Raw genomic sequence first — 6033 nt, 5'->3', positions numbered from 1 at the left:
TCTGCTTAAATGGTGTCCCTAATTTCTTCTTCGAACTTAATTAAAATCTATCGAAAATCCATTTTTGATGGCAAAGATGTCTGCTAAAAATTGCATCCAACTATTGTCGGTTATGCTTATAATTCCCATCATGTCTATATGTCTTAAAGTTTTCCTAATGTATTGGAGATTAAATAAGAAAAGGTGGTAGAACTAGAAATCAGAAACACGAAGAGATTTCTACGTTATTGCAGTTGTAAACTTTTTTTCTTTGACCACTTATTATACCCTCCACCATAAGATGGGGGGTATACTAATTTCGTCATTCTGATTGTAACTACTCGAAATATTCGTCTGAGACTCCATAAAGTATATATATTCTTGATCGTCGTGAAAATTTATGTCGATCTAGCCATGTCCGTCCGTCTGTCTGTCGAAAGCACGCTAACTTCCTAAGGAGTAAAGCTAGCCGCTTGAAATTTTGCACAAATATTTCTTATTAGTGTAGGTCGGTTGGTATTGTAAATGGGCCATATCGGTCCATGTTTTGATATAGCTGCCATATAAACCGATCTTGGGTCTTGACTTCTTGAGCCTCTAGAGTGCGCAATTCTTATCCGATTGGGATGACGTGTTTTGTTATGATATCCAACAACTGTGCCAAGTATGGTTCAAATCGGTCCATAACCTGATATAGCTGCCATATAAACCGATTTTGGGTCTTGACTTCTTGAGCCTCTAGAAGGCGCAATTCTTATCCGATTGGAATGAAATTTTGCACGACGTGTTTCATTATTATATCCAACAACTGTGCCAAGTATGGTTCAAATCGGTCCATAACCTGATATAGCTGCCATATAAACCGATCTGGGGTCTTGACTTCTTGAGCTTCTAGAGTGCGAAATTCTTATCCGATTGGAATGAAATTTTGCGTGACGTGTTTTGTTACGATATCCAACAACTGTGCCAAGTATGGTTCAAATCGGTCCATAACCTGATATAGCTGCCATATAAACCGATCTTGGGTCTTGATTTCTTGAGCCTCTAGAAGGCGCAATTCTTATCCGATTGGAATGAAATTTTGCACGACGTGTTTCGTTATTATATTCAACAACTGTGTCAAGTATGGTTCAAATTGGTCCATAACCTTATATAGCTTTCATATAAACCGATCTTGGGTCTTGACTTTTTGATAGGGCGCAATTCCTATCCGATTTGAATGAATTTTGGCACGTAGTATTTTGTTATGATATCCAACAACTGTGTCAAATATGGTTGAAATCGGTTCATAACCTGATATAGCTGTCATATAAACAGATCTGGGGACTTGACTTCTTGAGCTTCTAGAGGGCGCAATTCCTATCCGATTTGGCTGAAATTTCGCAAGACGTTTTTTATTGTTACTTTCAACAACTATGTCAAATAAAGTACAAGTCGGTTTATAACCTGATATAGCTGCCATATAAACCGATCTAGGATCTTGACTTCTAGAGCCTCTAGAGGTCGCAATTATTATCCGATTTGCCTGAAATTTTGTACGACGGATTCTTTCATGACCATCAACATACGTGTTTATTATGATCTGAATCAGTCCATAGCCCGATACAGCTCCCATATAAATCGATCTCTCTATTTTACTTTTTGAGCTCACAAAGACCGCAATTCTTATTGGAATTTGCTGACATTTTACACAGGTCTCCAACATATAATTTAATTGTGGTCCAAACAGGACCATATCTTGATATCGCTCTAATAGCAGAGCAAATCTTTTCTTATATCCGGTTTTGCCTAAGAAGAGATGGCGGGAAGAGAACTCGACAAATGCGATCCATGGTGGAGGGTATATAAGATTCGGCCCGGCCGAACTTAGCACGCTTTTACCATCTACCGAGTGGTAGATGAAATAAGTAAATTATTGATGTTAAATGACCAAGCGACAACCCCAAGTTTAATACAGAACTTGCTCTCATAGATAGAAGTCTGCCGACTAGTATTATTTTAATATTTCCTTACCTAAGGTGGAATTATCTTTTCATCATAAAAAGATTTTTTTGGAAGATAAATCAATAATGCAATTCAAAAAATATGTCACTGTCTCCAACACTACGGTCAATCCCTACATAACTAATAAATTTCTACCAGCATCAACGCTGCTTGCTATGATTTCGATCCTAACTCACTATGAGCTCCGTATCAATTGCCTTAAATACTGTCTTCTAAATTATGAAACTCCAAAAAAAAACGAAATGGTTTCATTTGAAATAAAATTTTAAAATGCAAATTAATCTGGGCGATTTGGTCTTTAAATAAATTGTCATAACCCATTAAAAACGAATGGGTAGAAAAATACCAAAGAATGGAGTTATCTTAGAAAAATTCCAGACCGAGCTAGGAAGGAGGTATGCTAGACAGAAAAAAATAAAAAAAAAACTATGTGCAATTAAAGGTTCGCACCCGTTTGAGCATGGATGCTGGACATTGAAAAGATGCAACCACAACAGATGGACGGATGAACGGCATACTCCACTTGACTGATGAACGGCATACTCCACTTGACTGACCCAACTGCTCGATGAAAGCTCTACCTGTTCTGTTGATATAATGGCGCAGTGGCAAACTATTGCCCACTCTATGGAAAATGCTGCGAAATCCGTACTAGGGTACCGGAAGCCTCCCCCAAGGAACTCATGGTACGACTAAGGGTGTCGGGATGCTACAGAAGCCAAGAATGCGGCAGTGTCAATTGGACCAATAGAATAGTTTGTATTATTGATTAAACTTTTTGGAATTTGGATTTATGATAAGCTCAAAAATCCAATTAAATTGGTTTCTTACTCAATTAACCAATTTATTTGAAATTTTCCATTTCTTGTAATTATCGTTTATATAATAAACATTTTTTACATTAATAAAAAAAATTGTTTCATTGGATTAAATTGCGGATAAAACATGAAATATATCGCTTAAAAATATATTGTATACATATGTTTTTTCTAAACGTTCCCAGGCTTCAAAAAAGATAAATTGTCGATTCCATTTTGAGCTTCTCTTCATTGTCGGCAATACCGTCTGTAAAGAGTATTATAAACAAAATAATTTATATACATACATATTTAAAATGAATCGTAATAAATACCAATCCTAGCATTTTGCGTGCAATACCACGAAATCTAGATCCACATATCTTCCATCTTCAACCCCCAAGTCGATATCTTATATATAAAAATCAATTTGTGTTTGTTTGTTTGTATGTTTGTGTGTTCCTTATAGACTCAGAAACGGCTGAAAAGATTTTCTTGAAATTTTCACAGATGGTGCATAATGATCCCGTGGTGAAAATAGGGTACTACATTTTTTTACCCTAATTTTCAGAAACGCCAGATCTTGGAGATGGGTAGTGCGATTGTGTGCTCTCATATAGTACCCTAAAAATAAAAATTTGGTATCCAAATTTCGGATGGGGTACCTAGGGGGGTTGCCCCACCCTAAAACCCACCAAACATATATTTAGAACAATCACGACAATATGGGATTCAAATGAAAGGTATTTTGGATAAGAAAACGTATCTGATATCTAATTGTCGGACCAAGTGCTAGGGGGACCACCCCAAGCTCAAAAACACCCCTAAATCGGACATATTTACCGACCATGACAATATGGGACTCAAAGGAAAGGTATTTGCGAGTAGAATACGAATCTGATATCCAAATGTGGGACCACGTTTCTGGGGATCCACTCCTTTCCCAAAACACTCCCCAAACAGGACTTATTTACTGCCCATGGCAATATGGGGCTTAAATAAAAGGTATTTGAATTATACAATAGAATACGAATCTGATATCAAAATAAGGGACCAAGTGTTTGGGGGCCGCCTCTCACCAAAAACATCCCCAAAAGGGGACAAATTTACGACCACAGCAATATGGGTCTCAAATGAAAGGTCTTTGGGAGTAAAGCACGAATTTGATATCAATATTCGGAAAAGTTCTGACTATTGCAATATGAGCCTCAAATAAGAGGGATTTCAAAGTGGAACACGAGTCCGATTTATATTTTCAAGGCCAACTCACTGAGTGGTCGCCCATCCCCCAAAACACCCCCAAGCCGACCATGTTTGCCGACTATAGAAATATGGGGCTCAAATTAAAGTTATGTGGGAGTAGACCACGTATCTGATATCAACATTAGGGGCCAACTGTCTAGCAGACGTCCCACCACCATAACAACCCCCAAATAGGACGTATTTGCTCACCAAGAGAGTCTTAAAGAGAGTGGAACTAAATATTCATAGTTTTTAGGGCCAATACCCCAAACCGGACATATTTGCTGACTTTTGCCATAAGGAGTTTAAATGAGATTAGAAAAGAATTTGATATCTAATTTTGAGGGCAATGGCAATATGGGGTTCAAATAAATGACATATAGATATATGTGGAGCTTAAATGAAAGATATTGGGGGGTAGAGCAAGAATTGATACCCATTTTCGGGACCAATTTTCTGGGGGTCTACCCCTTTCCAAAATACCCCACAAACAGCAATTTTTTAGTGACCACCGCAATATTGGGCTCAAATAAAGGTATTTGGGAGTAGAATACGAATTTGATATCCAAATGTTGGACCATGTATTTAGGGCATCACCCCTTTCCCAAAACACCCCCATAAGGGAAAAACTTTTTCGACCATGTTAATATGTGGCTCAAATGAAAGGTATTTGAGATTAGAAATCGAATTTGATAACCTAATTTGGGGGACGCCTCATCCTGTAAACTCTGTATTTTTACCAATTTAATAAAAGAAAACAATTGATGTTTGGCATAAATAAAAAAAATATTTTATTGGAATAAATTGCTGATAAAAAATTAAATATATCGCGTTGAAATATTTTTTAATTTTAATTTATATTTTCTAAATGAAAGAAGAAAAAATTGTCTTCCCTTTATGAGTTCTCTTCATTGTCGTGGATACCGTCTGTAAAAAGTATAATGAACAAAATAATATACATACATATTAAAATGAATCGTAATAAATACCAATCTTAGCATTTTGCGCAAAATACCACACATGGACTACTGCATTTGTTATCTTCCGTCATTAGCATCGTTTTCCAACCCAATATAGTCTCTAAAGGGATAAATGAAATTAAAATGAAATTATTTTTATAAATACCTCGTCTACCTTCTTCCATGTCCTCAAATTTGTTTCATTTGGAATGTACTTATTTCATTTGATCACATCCTAATTTTTTCTTCCTCATACTATTTTAGCAAAACACTATTTAAAAATATATTTTTATACCCTCCACCATAGGATGGGGGTATACTAATTTTATCATGCTGTTTGTAACTCCTAGAAATATTTGTCTAAGACCCCATAATGTAAACATATTCTTGATTGTCATGACATTTTAAGTCGATCTAGCCATGTCCGTCCGTCTGTCTGTCGAAAGCAAACTATTGTAACTTTCGAAGAAGTAAAGATACACGCTTGAAATTTTGCACAAATACTTCTTATTTGTGTAGGTCGGTTAGGATTGTAAATGGGCCATATCGGTCCATGTTTTGTTTATGTTTATCTTTTAAACCGGTTCTTGAGCCACTAGAGGGCGCAATTCTTTTCCGATTTGGTTAAAATTTTGCATGAGGTGATTTGTTATGGCTTTCAACTACTGTGCTAAGTATGGTTGAAATCGGTTCATAACCTAACATAGCTGTCATAAAAACCAATCTGGGGTCTTGATTTCTTGAGCCTCTAGAGGGCGCAATTCATATCCGATTTGGTTGAAATTTGGATGGCGTGTTTCGTTATGACCTCCAACTACTGTGCTAAGTATGCTTTAAATTGGCCCATAACCTGATGTAGCTGCCATATAAATCGATCTTGAATCTTGACTTCTTGAGCCACTAGAGGACGCAATTCTTTTTCCATTTGGCTGAATTTTTGCATGAGGTGTTTTGTTATGGCTTCCAACAATTGTGCTAAGTTTGCTTGAAATCGGCTCAAAACCTGATATAGCTGCCATATAAACCGATCTTGAATCTTGACTTCTTGAGCC

The 6033-nt window shown here is 36.6% G+C and overlaps 1 long non-coding RNA gene across 1 annotated transcript; it reads right to left on the bottom strand.

Annotated features, from left to right (window-relative positions):
• Positions 1-4789: 4789 nt before the first annotated feature.
• Positions 4790-5277, bottom strand: LOC106089163 (uncharacterized). The gene is made up of 3 exons (XR_001221565.2): positions 5157-5277; positions 5012-5102; positions 4790-4949 (listed from the first exon to the last, which is right to left on the bottom strand). It is a non-coding gene; the product is annotated as an uncharacterized LOC106089163 (long non-coding RNA).
• Positions 5278-6033: the final 756 nt, after the last annotated feature.

This window comes from Stomoxys calcitrans, chromosome 3, assembly GCF_963082655.1.
Source record: "Stomoxys calcitrans chromosome 3, idStoCalc2.1, whole genome shotgun sequence".
Taxonomy (NCBI): domain Eukaryota; kingdom Metazoa; phylum Arthropoda; class Insecta; order Diptera; family Muscidae; genus Stomoxys; species Stomoxys calcitrans.
This window is presented reverse-complemented; position numbering and strand designations above follow the sequence as displayed.